The sequence below is a fragment of the Schistocerca gregaria genome, chromosome 4 (assembly GCF_023897955.1).
Source record: "Schistocerca gregaria isolate iqSchGreg1 chromosome 4, iqSchGreg1.2, whole genome shotgun sequence".
Taxonomy (NCBI): domain Eukaryota; kingdom Metazoa; phylum Arthropoda; class Insecta; order Orthoptera; family Acrididae; genus Schistocerca; species Schistocerca gregaria.
Genome location: NC_064923.1, coordinates 782,412,293 through 782,433,156, shown reverse-complemented (window position 1 = coordinate 782,433,156; position 20,864 = coordinate 782,412,293). Strand labels below are relative to the sequence as shown.

Genomic DNA, 20,864 nt, shown 5'->3' with positions numbered 1-20,864 from the left:
AAGTACCAGTGCTCCAAGCGCTAATAGAAAGCACTGATGCTCAAATAGTTATTGGCATTGAGATCTGGCTAAAGCCGGAGATCAATCGAAATTTTTGCGAAGGACCTAACAGTGTTCAGAGATGATAGGCTGTAGCCAAGCGAATTTCTTGCTGTTAAAAGTAGTTTATTTTGATGCGAAATTGAAGTAGGGAATTGCTGCGAGTTAGTATGGGTACACGGCATTCTTGGCAACCAGACTGACCTCCCAACTATACTGTTACTGAAAGGTACAAAAAAACTAGTAGCTGACTCATACAATTATAGTTGGTGGCCACTTTAATTTATCCTCTATATGCTGGAGAAAATACATGTTTTAACCCAGAGGTACGCATAAAATGATGATACAATTGCTGAAAGGTACAAAAAAACTTGAGCCTCATTTCATACTAGTAGCCGACTCATACAATTATATTTGGTGGCCACTTTAATTTACCCTGTATATGCTGGAGAAGATACACGTTTTAACCCGGAGGTACGCATAAAACATCATCCTAAATTGTTCTAAACGTATTCCTTGAAAATATTTCGAGCAATTAGTTCATGAACCTACTCGAATAGTAAACGGCTATTAAAACACACTTGACCTCTTAGTAGCAAAAAGTCCTGAGCTAATAACGAGCATCAACACGAATAGAGGGATTAGTGACCACAGGGCAGCCATAGCGAGACTGAATACCGTAGCTCCCAAACCACCCCAAAAAATAAATATTCCAGGATTCGAACCAAGATCAGCTGCCAACATGAGCAACTTAGAAGTAGATATTCTTGGAGTAGTGAATCAACTTGAATCATATAGTAAAATGAAGTCTCCTGATTCAGTCTTAATATCAATTTGGTTCCCTTCAGAGTATGCTGATGCAATAGTTCCATACTTAACAATCATATTCAACCGCTGACTCGAACAAAATATCCGTACCCAAAGACTGGAAAGTTGCTCAGGTTCCCCCAACATTCAAGAAAGGCAGTACAAGTAATCCACTATTTTACATGCCGATATCATTAAAGTCGATGCCCAGCAGGATTTTGGAACGTTCATTGTGTTCGAACATTACAATTACCTCGAAGAGGGCGGTCTATTGACGCACAGTCAACACGGAACTAGAAAACATCGGTCTTGTCAAACACAAATATCTCTTTATTCACTCGGAATCTTGAGTGCTATTGACAAGGTATTAAAAATTCCCAGCAGGCTTTGGACGCTGCACCACACAAGCGGTTTGTAATGAAACTGGGTGCTTATGGAATATCGTTATGTGACTGCATTCGTGATTTCCTCCCAGAAAGATCACAGTTCGTAGTAACTGGTGAAAAGTCATCGAGTGAAACATAAGTGATTTCTCGCGTTCCTCAAGGTAGTGTTATACGCCGTTTGCTGTTCGTTATCTATATACACGATTTAGGAGACAATCTAGGCAGCCGTCTTATGTTGTTTACAGAGGATGCTCTCGATTATCGACTAGTAAAGTCATACAAGATAAAAACGATTCAGAAAAGATATCTGTATGGTGTTAAAATTGGCACTTGACCCTGAAGAATGATAAGTGCGAGGTCATCCACATGTGTGCTAAAAGGAATCCGTTAAACTTACGTCACACGATAAATCAGTCAAATATGATGATCGTAAATTCAACTAAATACCTAGGAATTACAATTACGAACAACTTAAATGGGATAGAACACACATAAAATGTTATGGCGAAGGCTAACCAATGAGTGCATTATATTGGCAGAACACTTAGAAAATTGAACAGAGCGATTGAAGAGACTGCGTACACTACGCTTATCCGTCCTGTTTTAAAATACTGCTGCGTGGTGTGGGATCCTTACGAGATAGGAGACATCGAGAAAATTCAAAGAAAAGCAGCACGTTCTGCATCATCGAGAAATAGCGGGCAGAGTGTCATAGACATGATACCGGATTTGGAGTGAACATCATTAAAACAATGGCGTTCCTCGTTGGGGCGGGATCTTGTTGACGCAGAATATTTTGTTGACGGAGAGACGATCATCATAATAAAATAAGGGAAATTAGAGATCGCACGGGAAGATACAGGCGCTCGTTTTATCCTCGCGGTGATCAAAAGTGGAGTAAAGAGAATTTTTGTGAAATTGGTTCGATGAACCCTGTGCCAGACAGTTAAGTGTGATTCACAGAGTAGCCATGTAGATGTAGATGTAGGTGAAAAATTACAATTGCGAATGCGAAATTACGGGAATAATTTAAAATTAAAACATTCCCGAAAATCCTGGAATTCCGGGAACCTATGTGTTGGCAGTATCACTGTCCACAAAAGGCAAAAGTGGTCGAGATTATCGATTTTCATGATGGATGAACCGGCTGTTAAGTTTGCCCTCAAAATCTAGGTGCACTAGCTAGAATTTGTTTAGGCGCTAACATACAACATATTCAGTCTTAGTTACGTAGTAACTTAGCTTGATACCTCCACAATCATAATAATAATAATAATAATAATAATAATAATAATAATAATAATAGTAATGAAATAGAAACACAAAGAATAACTGAACCATTTGTCTAATTTCCTATCACGAAAGTGATATAAAGCGCGTTTTCACTTAAGAGGAGTGCAATTAAAGAGGTAATGAAACATATAGCTGTTTTAATTTCTGGTACACTATGTGATCAAGGGTATCCGGACACCGGGCTGAAAATGACTTACAAGTTCGTGGCCCCTCCATCGGTAATGCTGGAATTCAGTATGGTGTTGGCCCTCCCCTTAGCCTTGACGACAGCTTCCAATCTCGCAGAGATACATTTATTCGGGTGTTGGAAGGTTTCTTGGGGAATGGCAGCCATTGTTCACGGAGGGCTGCACTGAGGAGAGGCAAGGCCTAGCACACAGTCGGCGTTCCAAAACAAAGGTGTTCTGTAGGATTCAGGCCAGGACTCTGCGCAGGCCAGTCCATTAAAGGGATGTTATTGTCGTGTAACCACTCCGCCACAGGCCGTGCATTATGAACAGGTGCTCTATCGTGTTGAAAGATGCAACCGCCATCCCCAAATTGCTCTTCAACTGTGGGAAGCTAGAAGACACTTTAAAGATCAGCGTAGGCCTGTGCTGTGATAGTGCCACACAAAACAACGAGTGGTGCAAGCCTCCTCCATGAAAATCACTATAGTAAATTATGGAAAAGATAAAGGGAATTTACACAGGTTTTCTTAACTGATCAGGTATTTTGAATGCAGAAGAGGGACAAGGCGTCTGGTTACGGTGGAGGTTTGAGCCAGAACGGCTGGCCGTGTGCGACCGTCTGCCGGGATATCGCAGTGTGTGAGGTTGGAGGAGTGTGATGACGTCACTCCCGCACCTCCCGGCCACCTGGACAGAGCAGGGCTACCGGTTCCCTGCTTATGCTAATAGGCGAGCGGACTAGCCGCAGCAGCGACCGGGGAACAAGGAAAGCCACTCGTTATCCGAGGAAATCAAGGGTCTGTCGCAGACCCCGGAGTCACAAATTGGAAACCCGCTACCATAAACTTTTTGGCGTCTTAATACATATCCAGACCACACGTGGCCACACGGATTCTTCGAATGATTTTGAGTTATACAGTTATACCTGCTCTTAACGAATTAACGTACTGTAACGGAACTACCCGGTACCATATCGATCGAAAAATCAGTAGCCTAATCACGTAACATGTTATCCGCCTTCCTTTATCTATATTAACCCCAGGAATACGGTCGTAATTAGTGTTTTTTTCCTACATAACTTATTGCCCGAACTACAAATGATATCCATGTCCTAACAGTAAAATGAAGATGTTGTAACGTACAGAGCATGTGCAAAATAGAAATAGGTATAACATTTCATCCACTTGTAGTTTTACGGAAGTGAATAACAAATGTTAATAGTAGGTCTTTGCTCTGTACATTTCAACAGCGAACAAATGTTACGGATAATACGAGACGCGGTCTGTAAGTAATTCAACACATTTTTTTCCAAAGCAAGTTGGTTTTTTTCAGGACTCCAATACAGCATATACTCATTTGGCTACAAAGCACTATTTCTCAACATAGCCTCCGGTGAATGGGACGACCCCACGCCGCCTTACTGGCAGGGTCTGCACCGTACCACTACTGCTCGACGTCGGAGCCAGCGTCTTGATGCATCAACAAACTCCCCTTCGCCCACATACTGCTTCTCGTGGAGTGCTTGGCTTCTTTGCCAAATGAAATGACAAAATTTGCGAGAAGTTACTGGGGACATACAGATATTCTTTTACGTATGTAGACTGAAGCAGCGAAGGAAAATTTGTACCAAGGCCCGGAATCGATCCCAGGTCTCCTGCTTACCACTAAGTCACCTTAGCGCAGCGGTTCCTACAACTGCCGCTTCAGTCTGTATACATAAAATCGTATCTGCATGTAAAGTCTCTGAAATTGTCTCATTTTATTTGTATAAGTACCTGCGACTGGGTTTCAGTCTGGATCCTCCACTTACGTTCGATGGTGAAGTGCTGCTCCACAACATGGAGAGCCTCGCCAGTTCTGTTCGTGTGTGACGGGGAATTTAATAATTTAATGTAGACTTGGTTGGCACTGAGAGTTTGGATCGAGGAGAGAGGAGTGTCAGGGAGATCCGTGCAGTTGTCTGAAGCTCTGTGCCAAAGCGGCTCAGTGGCCGACGCTCCTGCCTAGTAAGCAGGGGACTCGGGTTCGATTCCCAGTCCTGCTCCACATTTTCACTTCCTGTTTCATTCTGTATACACATAAATTTGCATCATTGTATCAGACAGATGGAAGTCGGAAGGTGTGAGGTGCAGGCTGTAGGGTACATGAGGAAGAATCTTGTAAGTGAATAGCCTTTACTTGTGTGTTTGTTATCGTAAATACAAACATGAGAATGGGGACTGACAACCTACATGTGCTACTAAGCTCAAAGCCACATCACTTACATGAAACTGAATACTGTGTCTATGAAAACCGGTCTCATTCATAAGAAAATAAACAAGCATAACAATAATTTCATGCTCAGTAGATATGGTCAGTGAGAATTGCTTGAAAAGAAAAGTAACTGCATAGAAAACTGAAATTTCGATCTGTGTAAGAATGCAACCTAGAACACAAAATTTTTGCACCGATATATGGCACTGGTAAACTAAAGAAACTGACAAAACCTACATTGCGCAAAGGAAACGAAACAATCACGTATTACGAATCTTACCTGTAAAATGAAGTACTGGCAGAAACAGCAACACAGAGAGACTCCGCAACTGGTTTAAAAATAGTGCAAAAAACTAGCTACAGTTGGTCCAGGGAAACTGGATTCATAATCTTGAAAATGAATAACATGATTCAACCTCTAAGTTCTGACATTTCAGTTAGAAAAGGAACCTGTCAAAGAAAACTTTTATAGGCTCTAATATGAAAATTCATTTAATTTAAAGGGTACAGTAAATTAACTCAAAGGATCAGCCAATATAATTATCAAAAACTCGACTGTAACAAGGGGGAAGTGGACCAACAATACAAATCTATGAACGTAAAAATAAACTTTTTTACGTCATTATATAATACCCTGACCTTCATTTCAAAACCTTTTTTTATGTCTGTATGCTATCCGACCATTGTTCTGAGTCATTATTCCTCCTCGAGATAAACCTGCAATTCACCTTCTAAAAATTCGTGCATACATTACACAATACACTCAAAGAAAAATCCGCCTGCTGCACACGGTAGATATCCCCTACTATCTGTCAAAGATTCTAAGACTCCACAGTGCTGCCATCGCAGACAGAGATACTGCTGCCTAAGAACTGTTTCTCTGAACACAATTCTGCAAATATACCATTCTCCTTTACGAACACATCCAATAACATTATCAAAAAGTATCCATCCTACAGCGTCGAATGACACTTTGTGAGTTCCTTCCGGCTACACAGACGACTGTGAGGCCTTTTATTGTCGTGGACAAGGAACAGTTCAGTTTAAATTTTTGTGCCAACGAGCATGCTGAAGTCTTTTCTTCAGTTTCGTAAGGGTAGCGCAATACACTTAAGAATTGATATTTTCTGCGTGAGGTGGGACATCAAGCGGAATAACCTCTTCAGAGTCCCAGAAGATCGTCACGATGACTTTACTGGTTGAATGTGCGGCTTTGAACTTTTTCTTCGGGGAGAGGTGGTACGCTGCCACTCCCTAGACAGCAGTTTGGTTTCCGGTTCGAAGTGATAACCCACTTTCCAGCGCCTGTGACGATTTTTCGATAGCAAATTGTCACCACCAGCCTCGTAACGCGCAAGCAATTCCGATGTGATGGTCCTTCTTTGCTGTTTGTGGTCTTCTGTTAGACAACGAGCAACCAGCGGGCACACACTTTCAGTGTCCCAATTGGTGGACGAATGTGTCAGCACTACCGACAGAGAGCCGTCTAGTTGAGCAGCGGCGGGGTGTGAGACTGTGGTCCCTCTTTCACCTCGAATGAGAGTGCCCACACGTCCCAACACCGCAGGAGTCACAGCTGTGTACGGGTGGTCAGCACGCGGGAGATCGGACAGGTTTGCGCGACCTTGTTGCGACCATGACAGAGGCCTCGCCCAACGACTCACCGTGCTTTTGTTTACTGCCAAGTCTCTACAGACATTCTGAAGGCGGCCATGAGTATTTACGATACTCTGGTTTTCCTCCAAAAGAAGACCAATGAAAACTCTCTTTTTGGGACGTACCTCCGTTACTGATGCCCGTTTAAATGCTACACATAGCGCCGCCACAGAATGAAAGTGTAGGCGCTGAAGCGGGAATATTACACCATGCAAATTCCGCATTTTTTCAATCAAAACTGGTCGGGAGAAATATATGTTTAATTACTTATTGAACTAGGAGCTGTAAATGGAAAAGACAACGCAACAAGTAATTGACATTATTTGATGCAAGTGCTACTCTGAGAAGAAGAGGGTGACAGAGGAGAAGAATTCGTGGAGAGGCGCGTCAGACAGGTCAGAGGACTGATGGACTGAAAAAAGAAAGAAAAGTTGAGGCATCTGATGTGGAACCGTCTCGGTGGGTCGTTTAATGGTTGCACCGCGAATATCTGGACGGATATATGAAGATGTATCTGTGCATATCATCAACAATAGTTACTTTCTGGTGCTGCGTTAAGGACAGCGTCATTTTTCCTATTAATATTACTAACCACTCGGAACAGAGTATCGTGGTGTTGGCTTGAGTGAGCAGTGTCGTGGACAGGATAGGTGTACAGATGACACCTCAGTGCTGACCTCTTCTGCCTGGCTTCCCACGTTCTCTTGTTTCCCTCGTACCAGCAGCTACCTTACACCTGAGTCTGTTTCGAATGAAGTGACATTGCTTGCTTATACAACAATCGAAATCTACCATCAGGTGACACGGCAGCTGTTCTAGGACACTACATTAGAATCTCGGATCCATAGTTGGGCTCCTTGTCTGTTACGTATGGCAGAAATAATATTTGCTATATAATCAGAGCTTGTGTTAGTAACGTTTCTCTTAAATGTATTTACAAACACACCAAGCATGAAACTTCCTGGCAGATTAAAACTGTGTGCCCGACCGAGACTCGAACTCGGGACCTTTGCCTTTCGCGGGCAAGTGCTCTACCAACTGAACTACCGAAGCACGACTCACGCCCGGTACTCACAGCTTTACTTCTGCCAGTATCCGTCTCCTACCTTCCAAACTTTACAGAAGCTCTTCTGCGAACCTTGCAGAACTAGCACTCCTGAAAGAAAGGATATTGCGGAGACATGGCTTAGCCACAGCCTGAGGGATGTTTCCAGAATGAGATTTTCACTCTGCAGCGGAGTGTGCGCTGATATGAAACTTCCTGGCAGATTAAAACTGTGTGCCCGACCGAGACTCGAACTCGGGACCTTTGCCTTTCGCGGGCAAGTGCTCTACCAACTGAGCTACCGAAGCACGACTCACGCCCGGTACTCACAGCTTTACTTCTGCCAGTATCCGTCTCCTACCTTCCAAACTTTACAGAAGCTCTTCTGCGAACCTTGCAGAACTAGCACTCCTGAAAGAAAGGATATTGCGGAGACATGGCTTAGCCACAGCCTGAGGGATGTTTCCAGAATGAGATTTTCACTCTGCAGCGGAGTGTGCGCTGATATGAAACTTCCTGGCAGATTAAAACTGTGTGCCCGACCGAGACTCGAACTCGGGACCTTTGCCTTTCGCGGGCAAGTGCTCTACCAACTGAGCTACCGAAGCACGACTCACGCCCGGTACTCACAGCTTTACTTCTGCCAGTATCTGTCTCCTACCTTCCAAACTTTACAGAAGCTCTTCTGCGAACCTTGCAGAACTAGCACTCCTGAAAGAAAGGATATTGCGGAGACATGGCTTAGCCACAGCCTGAGGGATGTTTCCAGAATGAGATTTTCACTCTGCAGCGGAGTGTGCGCTGATATGAAACTTCCTGGCAGATTAAAACTGTGTGCCCGACCGAGACTCGAACTCGGGACCTTTGCCTTTCGCGGGCAAGTGCTCTACCAACTGAGCTACCGAAGCACGACTCACGCCCGGTACTCACAGCTTTACTTCTGCCAGTATCTGTCTCCTACCTTCCAAACTTTACAGAAGCTCTTCTGCGAACCTTGCAGAACTAGCACTCCTGAAAGAAAGGATATTGCGGAGACATGGCTTAGCCACAGCCTGAGGGATGTTTCCAGAATGAGATTTTCACTCTGCAGCGGAGTGTGCGCTGATATGAAACTTCCTGGCAGATTAAAACTGTGTGCCCGACCGAGACTTGAACTCGGGACCTTTGCCTTTCGCGGGCAAGTGCTCTACCAACTGAGCTACCGAAGAACGACTCACGCCCGGTACTCACAGCTTTACTTCTGCCAGTTTTAATCTGCCAGGAAGTTTCATATCAGCGCACACTCCGCTGCAGAGTGAAAATCTCATTCTGGAAACATCCCTCAGGCTGTGGCTAAGCCATGTCTCCGCAATATCCTTTCTTTCAGGAGTGCTAGTTCTGCAAGGTTTGCAGAAGAGCTTCTGTAAAGTTTGGAAGGTAGGAGACGGATACTGGCAGAAGTAAAGCTGTGAGTACCGGGCGTGAGTCGTGCTTCGGTAGCTCAGTAGTCTGCCTTCGGCAGTGCTACGGCACGGACGTCTGTTTACGTCCCTGCCGGAGTAGTTCGCGCTCGCGCAGTTGTTTACCTCTTCGGAGTACTCGCGCGTTTAGACGACTCGATACAGAATGGCACATGCATACCGGAAGTCGACTCTCAAGATTAGTTTTTCGAACGTATATGCGAGACCGAAAGCCTACGAAATAGAAAGGTTCCTACGAGACGAAGTTAAACTTGACTACAACGAACTTATCGGAATCCACCTCTCCATAGTGAGCAGTGTCGTTTACATCAAGCTGATTAACGATGCAGTATGTGACAGAATCATCCGAGATACCAAACATGGACTCAAATTTCGTCACTCTGATGGACATGTTGGAGAAGTAACTATTGATCATGCAGGACTGGGCTTACGAAACATACGCATTTTCGAACTTCCCTTCGAGGTTCCGTCTGACTTGGTCATTGACGCCTTACGCCCGTATGGAAGAGTGCTCAGCCACGTTCAGGAAAAATGGTCCAACTTCACGACTTACCCCGTTCTCAATGGGGTGCGTCAAATCAGAATAGAACTGACACAACATGTACCCTCGTACTTGTTCATCGGCGGATGCAGAGCTATAGTCATCTACGATGGACAACCCAAAACATGCTCAGGATGCGGGAAAGAGGGCCACGTGCGTTCCGAATGTATGCAGCGGAGGATAGTACAAGTTCCAAATGGCGAACCTGTACCTACGTCCACGTTGACGCCGCTGCCACTAACGTATGCGGACGCATTCCGAACAGATCCCATCCCGAAGAATGACCAGGTACAGAATCCTGACAGTTTACGGCAACCGACTGCAGCAGAGACCGCCTCCAGTGACGAAACGACGCACACTTCTGCCGCTCCGCCGCCGACGACGCCCTTAACCGAGCGGAAAGGATCGGTAGGAGATATGGAAATTGATCCTGCGGTTGTGCCGACAGCTGCTTTCGTCCCTGAGCACCGGGAGTCACTTCCGCACTCGGATACGGAGGCGCACACGCGCAAACAACGGTCGCCGAAGCGCCACAAGAAACGACGGCTAGCGCCGTCGGATACCTGCTTACTGCAGTCCATGTCAGACGATCTTGGGTGTAACGTCGATACAGTGCATCCGGAGGCGCAACGGGAGGTTCTACCCCCCACACAGCAGTACGACGCCAATCACGCTAGACAGGAGTTGAATACAGACACACCGGACGGAAAGCCGACGGAAGGAGACCCTCCACCCACCGCAGCAACGCCACCGCCTTCGGTCAACCCGACCGGAGAGACGCGACGGGAGCTGGACCTCCAGCACAGTAACTGGGCCGACGAATCCGATGCTGACCCACACACTGACGACGCACCCGCAATGGCGGGTGCTGCGTCCACCGGATGTTAACCGCGCAGAAGATGCAGATTGACGCACAGACAGCAGGTCACCGGGCAGCAGCACACAAATTAACATAAGCGTTCATGTGCGCTTTACGCACTGAGGAACAGCGGCAGGCATATCGAACAGCCTCTATTAATATTAATACGATCAGAATGCCTGTAAAATTGCAGTTATTACGAGACATGTTGCGTGCGTCAGACGTCGACATCATTCTGCTGCAGGAAGTATGTGTTGAGAGCTTCCCCGACCTCTATGAGTACGATACGTACATTACACCTACTACCGACGGCGGCAGCGGAACAGCGATACTTCTACGTAGTGGCATAGTAGCCGAGGACGTGGTGTACCTGCCGTCAGCGCGGGGACTGGCTCTCACAGTTCTGGGAGTACGGATCGTTAACATTTACGCACCGTCGGGGTCCGACAGACGGCGCGACCGATCCCGATTTTACGCAGAGGAGATTGCAACACTATTCTTAGGTCGGTATGAAAATGTCTTATTTGGAGGCGACTTCAACTGCGTGCTCGCACCAAAGGATCAACACCCACGTTATACTTCATGCCCGGAGCTGCGACAACTCATACAGGACATGAATCTCATTGATACATGGGAGAAGATACATGGCGACAGACGTGGATACACCTACGTCACGAGTCACTCTGCAAGTCGGCTCGATCGCATTTACGTAACACGTCGTCTCGAACCTGCGATCCTCGATGCGGAATTGTGGCCTGTCGCCTTTTCAGATCACATAGCATATATTTGCACGGTCTCCCTGAGTCGCCAACAAGTTTGGAGGAGTCGCAGTGTTTGGAAACTGAATACAGCACACCTCAGGGAACCTGAGTGCAGACGCATAGTCGAAGATGCTTGGCACGTGTGTGAACGACGCCTCCCGACATATCCGACGACGTTGCAGTGGTGGCTGGAATGCGTTAAGCCTGCATTGCGCCGAGCGTTAATTGCATACGGAAGAGAGCAGATGATGTGGAGGCGACACACGACGGAATTTTATTTCACGATGCTCCGCGAACTTTCTGTACAAGCACCTTCACAAGAGCGTCGAGCCGGTATAAAACGAGCACAGGCCCAAATAATTTCCATAACGCGCCGCCGTCTGGAGGGAGTCGCAATCCGTGCAAGGGCCTTTGAACGAGTCCATGGAGAATCACCGTCGATGTATCACGTTATCAGAGAAAAACAACGTAGCCGCAGAACCTTAATACAGACGGTCGTACTGCCAGATGGTCGCCGCATGACAACGCAAAAAGACATTGCCAACGCTTTCGTGGAACACTACGGTCATCTCTATGAAGAAGCGGAACACGATCAGCCAGCCTTTCAGGAGGTCCGTCGAACGCTCTCCGCGTGTCTCGACGAGCCGGCCAACCTGGAGTTAACAGGTGAAATCACAGTTGACGACGTAATGGGAGCGATTGATAAGGGAGCGTCGCACAAGTCGCCGGGGCCCGACGGGTTTCCGTTAGAGTTCTATCGTACATTTAAAGATCTCATGATTCCACGATGGACTGCCATGTACTGCGAATTGATGTCTCCCAACGTGCCTCTTCCACCCGCCTTCGTGGAAGGAATGATCATCCCCATCCACAAACCATCTGGCGGCACAGGGATACAGGCCTACCGGCCACTGACCCTTCTTAATTGCGACTACAAGATCTACGCCAGGATACTTGCAGCACGTTTTAAACGCGTAATACGTCAAGTGATTTCACTCGACCAAACCCAGCTAGGAGGAGACAGTAATATACAAACGGCACTCAGTGACTACCGCGATGTTATCGCACTGGCCTCAACATGTCGTCTCCGGGGTGTATTGGTATCGATAGACTTCGATCGCGCATTTGACAGGCTGAGTCATGCTTATCTCACGGACGTTATGACAAAAATGAAGTTTCCGGAAAGTTTTGTCACCGTCGTTATGAGACTACTCCACGGAGCCGCATCCAAAGTGCTCATCAACGGACGCTTGGTGGGGCCCATCACCATCTCACGATCGGTCAGACAAGGGTGCCCGCTGTCAACGATATTGTATGCCATCGCTGTCGAGCCCCTGCTCTGCGGGCTCCGGAATCGACTCCAAGGAATGACGATAAGGCACAACAAGTTTATATGCCGAACATACGCAGATGATCTAGTGTTTTTAGCACGGTCAGGAGACGAGGCAAGAGCCTCCTTGCATTGGATTAATTTGTATTGTATGGCTACGGGAAGTCGCCTGAACATGGCAAAGTCGGGAGCGATGAACATCGGGAGAGGACTCCCGACAGGAAGTGTAGCACCATTACAGCCGATCAACAAGATGAAATGCCTAGGAATTATCTTCACTACAGACGTTCGACGCACGGCGGCACTAAGTTACAGACATCTTCTGCAAACAATTCGTGCGAGTGTCCGAAGTCACAGGTTAAGGGCACTGGATATGATACAACGGGTCACCTTTGCCAACACTTATCTAGCCTCTCGCATCCCCCACCTGGCACAAGTTCTTCCTATGCCGGTGGTGCTGGCCCGCCGAATCCTGGCGGCACTAGGATATTTTGTGAGCACGGGTCTGCTTTTTAAGGTAGGATACGAAACCCTCACCCTTCCTCGTAGTCGTGGAGGTCTTGGACTAGTCCACGTACGCGACCGAGCAATGGCTATTTATGTAACCACAATGATAAAGATGTGGACACGACACCAGACAAGTCTGACGGGCACCTTGATAGACGTACTCGCTCCACCTTCTCGTTCGGCTCCAGTAGCGGTGGCTCACATCTCACCATCGCTTACCCATATGCGAACCTTTTTTGTGGAACACAGTTATGTACATATGGAACTACCGACTACCAGGACGGCAACGGCACGTGATATATATCACATCTTAACTCGACGACGGCCGAACAATGCCGTAGAGCGCCGCCAACCAACAGTTACGTGGTCAGTGGTATGGCGTACAGTGCACCATCCACACCTTGATACAGGAACGCGCGCACTGTGGTATCAGGTGGTAAATGGGAAATACGTGACTCGTTCCAGGTTGCATACAATTCATATGGCGGACGAGCCACTGTGTCCGCAGTGCAATGTTATAGACACAGAGGAGCATCGCCTGATATGCGGTCCTTCGGCGGACGTATGGTGTTTGGTCAAAAAAATGATCGCCTTCCTCCTTCGGGTGGGGCCGCAAACAGTAGAACCACGCACATTACTTCTCCCAGATAGGACATATTATCCCCGAACAAAGACAAACGCCGTGACTTGGATTCGAGGTTTGACTGTACGTTATCTTTTCCGAGACGGCAGTAAGAATGTGCTTGACTTCTGGGCCTTATTACAGGAACATCACTCACAGCTTATGAGACATCCGAGATATAGAACATATTACGCAAATTTTTTAGGGAGTGCCTTGCTTGATCCCCCACCCAGTTGGGGTGTCCCGGGTAGGAGAATGTAATTATTACCTATAAGTATTAGAACAAGAAAGGACCAGGACAGTGGAGAGGATCCACAAACACACGTGAAGACGTACCCGACACCAACGCGAGGTATGACGGGATTAGCGAGGTACGCGCCTGAAAGAGGAACGTAGACCGTTGTTGTTTTGTCCTGACGGAAGCAGGATTTTTTTTATTTTTATTTATTTTTTTTTTTTTTTTTTTTATTTTTTTTTCCACACTTATGTAAAAAAAAAGGTGGACAGTCCACTTATTTACGTTTCCCAGAAAAAATTTATGTTATGAAGTCATCGTCTTCTATATTAAAAAAAAAATGCTAGAAGCAGTTTATGTTTGTTATGGCAAAAAAAAGAGGGTAGAGCACTTGACCCAAAAAAAAAAAAAAATGGTCAGAGCATCTGCCTAGTAAGTGGGAGGCGCGGGATCGAATACCGGTCCGGCACAAATTTTCGACTTAAAAAAAAAAAAAAAAAAAAAAAAAAAAAAAAAAAAAAAAAAAAAAAGTTGGTAGAGCACTTGCCCGCGAAAGGCAAAGGTCCCGAGTTCGAGTCTCGGTCGGGCACACAGTTTTAATCTGCCAGGAAGTTTCATATCAGCGCACACTCCGCTGCAGAGTGAAAATCTCATTCTGGAAACATCCCTCAGGCTGTGGCTAAGCCATGTCTCCGCAATATCCTTTCTTTCAGGAGTGCTAGTTCTGCAAGGTTCGCAGAAGAGCTTCTGTAAAGTTTGGAAGGTAGGAGATGGATACTGGCAGAAGTAAAGCTGTGAGTACCGGGCGTGAGTCGTGCTTCGGTAGCTCAGTTGGTAGAGCACTTGCCCGCGAAAGGCAAAGGTCCCGAGTTCGAGTCTCGGTCGGGCACACAGTTTTAATCTGCCAGGAAGTTTCATATCAGCGCACACTCCGCTGCAGAGTGAAAATCTCATTCTGGAAACATCCCTCAGGCTGTGGCTAAGCCATGTCTCCGCAATATCCTTTCTTTCAGGAGTGCTAGTTCTGCAAGGTTCGCAGAAGAGCTTCTGTAAAGTTTGGAAGGTAGGAGACGGATACTGGCAGAAGTAAAGCTGTGAGTACCGGGCGTGAGTCGTGCTTCGGTAGCTCAGTTGGTAGAGCACTTGCCCGCGAAAGGCAAAGGTCCCGAGTTCGAGTCTCGGTCGGGCACACAGTTTTAATCTGCCAGGAAGTTTCATATCAGCGCACACTCCGCTGCAGAGTGAAAATCTCATTCTGGAAACATCCCTCAGGCTGTGGCTAAGCCATGTCTCCGCAATATCCTTTCTTTCAGGAGTGCTAGTTCTGCAAGGTTCGCAGAAGAGCTTCTGTAAAGTTTGGAAGGTAGGAGACGGATACTGGCAGAAGTAAAGCTGTGAGTACCGGGCGTGAGTCGTGCTTCGGTAGCTCAGTTGGTAGAGCACTTGCCCGCGAAAGGCAAAGGTCCCGAGTTCGAGTCTCGGTCGGGCACACAGTTTTAATCTGCCAGGAAGTTTCATATCAGCGCACACTCCGCTGCAGAGTGAAAATCTCATTCTGGACACCAAGCATGGCTTGTTACCCTGAACGGCCTAGGACGTAAAAATGATTTAATGTTGTAATGAATGAACATCTATTGGAAGAATGAACTGCACGATTACCACTTTACAGTATAAACAACTAACAACAGTATTCCTGGTATGACAATAGCTTCTACATGACTTCATTTTAGTTGCTGGAAAGTTCCGTGGAAAGTAACCAAAAACCATAATTAATTTCAGCCATAATGGCTATGTTTGTGCACCTTGACTGTGTGGGATAATTATTTATTTCAATTTTCTGTTACCAGTCACTTTTTATTTTATGCTTAATCTAACATAACGCACCGCGATTCGAACATGTTCTGTTCATCATCTTGCTGTGATATGCATAGTCAACCGCATAGAAGAAAACCAGTAGAAGGCATCACTGATTTCGATTTCTAGCCATACACTGCCCCACTTCTTTCCCCAAAATGCCACACCAGCAGCTACAGTAAAAGACAATGGATAAAAAGTTCTATATTAATCTAGTTTAAGACAGTTTATTTTTAAGTAACACTTCTCTATATGTATGTATGTATGTATAAACGCCTGAAGACGAACAGAATATGTTGGAAACTCGGTGCATTATGTTAGATTAAGCGTAAAATAAAAAGTGACTGATAGCTGAAACTTGAAATAAACAACTAACCATAAATCAGTTTCACTAATGACCACAGAAATTTCTAATTTCTGTAATGTTACTGTCTTCGTTGCACAGGGCACGACGCTTAAATCCGGACAAATATCAATTACAATTTCTCACCATATCGTAGTTCCTCCGGAGGTCGCAATTGGCGTTCTTGAAAGCCATGCGCAACTATTAAACAGTCAAAACCTCAAAATGGCCGAGATGTTACGGAAAAGTGCAGAGCAAAGCCGAAGAACCGCGATTATCGAAAGTCCTCGCTCTGGGCGTTCGATTTTTCGGGTACCCGAGATCAACTGTTTACGATATTGCGGCCAAGTATAATGAATGCTTCGCAGAAGTCTGGGGAAGGTTCCGCTAACCCAACGAGTAAACCTCATTAGGGTAAACGCGTGTCACGAACTGCAGCAGTCATCGAAAAGTCTCAGGAGCTGATTTCGGAGGACCCGGGCCAATCGCTGAGGAAATCGGAGTCAGTATTGGATGGCAGCGAGCGAAAGATGCGTCGGGTGGCAGAGGAGGACCCCACACGAACCGTTTTGTCCAAACTGTGTTCTGGTCAGAGCAGTTCTGGTCTCCGAAAGGCCCGGATGTGAGCCACCTCGGCCAGCCGTGGTGGGCGAGCGGCTCAACACGCTTCAGTCCGGAACCGCGCGACTGCTACGGTCGCAGGTTCGAACCCTGCCTCGGGGATGTATGTATGTGATGTCCTTAGGTTAGTTAGGTTTAAGTAGTTCTAAGTTCTAGGGGACCGATGACCACAGCAGTTAAGCCCCATAGTGCTCAGAGCCATTTGAACCATTTGAGCCCCCTCGACTACTACGTTTGGAGCGTAGTTCAAAGAGTTACCAATTAGATGAGGTACCCTAATGGTGCATATCTACGCACAACTATCGAAGCAGCATTCGCTAATATGGAAGGCGCTTTTTTTGAGGGCTTGCGATCGCCTCAGGATATGATCGGAGGCGGTCACTAAGGCGGAAGGAGGTTACATCGAGTAATGTTGCTCTTGAAAATACCAATACTGGTATATAAAAGGATTTTCATTTTCATTTGTATTTTGTTTTAAGAAATTTGCTTTAAAAGTAGAGTTTCATTTGTCCGGATTTAAACACCGCGATTTGTATGTAAATGACTTCGTTCTTTGAATTAATCATAGCTGTGGAACCAAGACAAAGTCTACGTTTACTTTCTATGGCATGTCAATTACCAGATTCGATTACAGCAGAGGAAAATCTGGGTCTGGCGCAAGCCAACCGTCACAACTTCGGCAGGCATAACGGATTAAAAAGGTTTACATTTGTTCCTGCGGCTTCGTACGCGTATGAGTAAGTCGCATACATTTCGAACACGCCCATGTTTCACATTTATTAAAAATGTTTCGCACGTATTTGCACGCATATTTCATCTGATTCTCCGCTGTTTTATAACATGCGAAGCGAGAGGGGGGCTCGGACGTATCTCTGGTATTCCACTGTGTCCCGAAACTCGATGACAAAATTATTAGCACCCTGCATTTCTTGCGGCCCCGTTGACGCACTAAACACAGACATGAGAGTGTCTGGGCTTCATACTTTTAAAGTACTCATTGTCAATTAAATACAGGAAATGTTCCAGCAGGTCGTTGTCGAACACTTTTACCTGTCCCTACTTCATATCCCCCCTTCTACACCTAGAGGCACGAGGGATATCTTCCCCCACATTACTTTTATGTAAATAATGAACTGAGAACATACAAAATGATTGAATTTGTTTCAGGCTTTCCTGAGATAAGCTCTGGTGTCACCCCATTTTCACTCCCTCCTCCACTCTAACGGGACGCAGGGCATTCTAGCTCTTACAGTGCTTGTTTCCAGATGGTTAGTAACATGTGTACGAAGTTTTGTTGAAATTTATTCATGGCGATGTGGAACGTATATTCTTCCATACAGTGACTATTACAAATACATTTCTCTTAGCACTCAGGCTTCTAACAATACCATTTCTGAAACTTCCTGGCAGATTAAAATTGTGTGCCGGACCGAGACTCAAACTCGGGACCTTTTGCCTTTCGCGGGCAAGTGCTCTACACTTGCCAGCGAAAGGCAAAGTTCACGAGTTCAAGTCTCTGTCCGGCACACAGTTTTAATCTGCCAGAAAGTTTCATATCAGCGCACACTCTGCTGCAGAGTGAAAATCTCATTCTGGAATACCATTTCTCCTCTTTCATGCTGGGTAACAACAACTAACGGGCCGCCATGCTAGCCATACGCACAGACTAGGTTGGCGTTACAGATGCCGCCGCCCCACACGTTTGGCCCACTTCAGAGATTAGAATGGACGCATGGATGCTAGAACATGTACATTAATTGTTGGTTTATAAATCTCCGCAGAATATCTAGACGTTCAGAAAATCAATACACTCCAGTTTGGCGTCGAAATGGCGTGAGAATTGGTGCATCTATATGATAGTAATTATGTACCCACCCAGGACCTGAAATCACTCCTGTCTGCACAACTGTCACACTACCGAGTTGAAGTTCAGCGACTTGGACACAGCTTCGAACAGTCTTCGCAAATTTGTGGTGGATGTCGAACAGTCATGCACTATGGTGACCACCCAGTATGTGTTGGTATCGCCTGGAGTCCACCCAACGTCGAGGCACCATAATCATAGTGAAATGTAAGTGTCCGTCCCAGCTGATCAGGCGAACATAGAGGTATGCATAAGTTGAGGCGGCGCATCCTAACCCCCACAAAATCGTTATATACAATTTCTTTCTGTTGAACAATGTCCTAACAGTAGTACAAACAACTTTGCTCTGCTAGAAAGAAGGTTATTGTGCTTCATGGAATGAAATACTGACACACTATTGTGCAGTAATTGTTTTAACTATCTGCCAGCTGATCGTCTGCGTACCTTTCCTAAATCAGTTTCCAGCATATATGGTTTAACTCCAGTTTTGCTCAATAGTTAATTCTTACAAGGTACAAACACTAATACAGCTGAACTAAGTTAAGCGAAAGTTGAAGCGACTGCGATCAATTAATCGCGAGGTAAATGTTGTGCACTTTAAGAGAAGCCGCTAATGAACCTCTATATGGCCGGCCGGAGTGGCCAAGCGGTTCTAGGCGCTTCAGTCTGGAACCGCGTGACCGCTACGGTCGCAGGTTCGAATCCTGCCTCGAGCATGGGCGTGTGTGATGTCCTTAGGTTAGTTAGGTTTAAGTAGTTCTAAGTTCTAGGGGACTGATGACCTTAGAAGTTAAGTCCCATAGTGCTCAGAGCCATTTGAACCACTTTTTTTGAACCTCTATAGACTGATAAACAGGAATTCGTGTAAGTTTTCGTTGATTCAACTCTAGAATCCCTTTAAAAAAACTATAAGGAAATAAGAGATATAAAATAGAAATTGTCTGAGAAATTCGATTTATCCGTCACTTGTAGTTTATCCGACTATGGAAGTGTGTAACAATAATTATAGGTCTGTGTTTATTTAAAACATTGGGTAAACAACATATTTCCTGCGACCGTCGTGTCTATACACGGAAACTGGGGTGATCTCACATCAAGAGGTCCAGACAGACTCCCGCTTGTACAGGCTGAAATGGTTCACTGCATGGCGTTATCGTAGTAACCCTTTTAGTATCTTTTCTTTAAAATAAATATATTTATTATTATTAATACACCGAGCGAGGTGGCGCAGTGGTTAGCAAGCTGTACTCGCATTTGGGAGGACGACGATTCAAACCCGCGTCCGGCTATCTTGATTTAGGTTTTCTGCAAATGTCCCTAAACCGCTTGAGGCCAACGGCAGAACGGTACCTTTTAAAGATCACGGCCGACTTCCTACCCTATCTTCCCTCGTCCGATGGGACCTATGACCTCATTGTTTGGTCCCCTCCCCAAAATCAGCCAACCAAACAATTATTACTATTATTAATCAATATCTTTAATCGACTATACGATAATCCACAGATTAAATGCCACTGTGCATTTATTACAACAGCTTATGCAACAGACGGTAAGTGCCGATAGATCTGTAACAAAAGTTTCAGTAGTAAAACAAATTCAAAGCTTTTCTTGTGAGCTACCTCATACATATTCTTGCGTACAAATTTTTTCTGGAGTCTTTAGCCTCTTATTCCGAAATCCTCCTTACGACTCAGTGTGGAAATGAAAGCTTTGAACCATACTTGCTGTGACGTAACAGGCGCCTGCTGACCAACTTCAAACGCTGCACGCCACCCAAGGAGTACCTCAAACAGATGAAATTCAGCAAAAAAAACAATACGCACTAATACATAACACTATTCCCCAAACATGGATCTGTGCGCCCACACATTTATCAATAAACAGCACGATTACTCATCTATGTAAGGCGACGAGGACGCAGAAAACTTGACACTAATTATGAACAGTTCCGTACCGTCACAATGTCGTGGTTGTTAGTATCACTGATGATGTTTTTTCACTTATCCAATTCTTCGTTACCTAGGTTAGGCTGTGTATGTACTTTTTTTACGACTGTCACGTACAGCGTAACTCCAAAACTGTAATTTGAAACCGTCCTTGAAAAAAAGCTAGAAAACTTTTGCTTCCATCTGACGTGATTACAATGGAATTTTGTAATTGAAACAAAAATGTGTTCTGATCGTAGTCCGAGAGTGAAGTATGCTACCTGCAGTGGTAA

The 20,864-nt window shown here is 45.6% G+C and overlaps 6 non-coding genes across 6 annotated transcripts; 3 read left to right on the top strand and 3 right to left on the bottom strand.

Moving 5' to 3' along the window:
• Positions 1 to 7,883: 7,883 nt before the first annotated feature.
• Positions 7,884 to 7,958, bottom strand: Trnas-cga (transfer RNA serine (anticodon CGA)). Its single transcript has one exon. It is a non-coding gene; the product is annotated as a tRNA-Ser (tRNA).
• Positions 7,959 to 8,183: 225 nt separating this feature from the next.
• Positions 8,184 to 8,258, bottom strand: Trnas-cga (transfer RNA serine (anticodon CGA)). The gene has a single exon. It is a non-coding gene; the product is annotated as a tRNA-Ser (tRNA).
• A 225-nt stretch (positions 8,259 to 8,483) lies between these two features.
• Trnas-cga (transfer RNA serine (anticodon CGA)) lies at positions 8,484 to 8,558 on the bottom strand. The gene has a single exon. It is a non-coding gene; the product is annotated as a tRNA-Ser (tRNA).
• A 6,221-nt stretch (positions 8,559 to 14,779) lies between these two features.
• On the top strand, positions 14,780 to 14,854 carry Trnas-cga (transfer RNA serine (anticodon CGA)). The gene has a single exon. It is a non-coding gene; the product is annotated as a tRNA-Ser (tRNA).
• A 225-nt stretch (positions 14,855 to 15,079) lies between these two features.
• Positions 15,080 to 15,154, top strand: Trnas-cga (transfer RNA serine (anticodon CGA)). Its single transcript has one exon. It is a non-coding gene; the product is annotated as a tRNA-Ser (tRNA).
• A 225-nt stretch (positions 15,155 to 15,379) lies between these two features.
• On the top strand, positions 15,380 to 15,454 carry Trnas-cga (transfer RNA serine (anticodon CGA)). The gene has a single exon. It is a non-coding gene; the product is annotated as a tRNA-Ser (tRNA).
• The last annotated feature ends 5,410 nt before the right edge of the window (positions 15,455 to 20,864 follow it).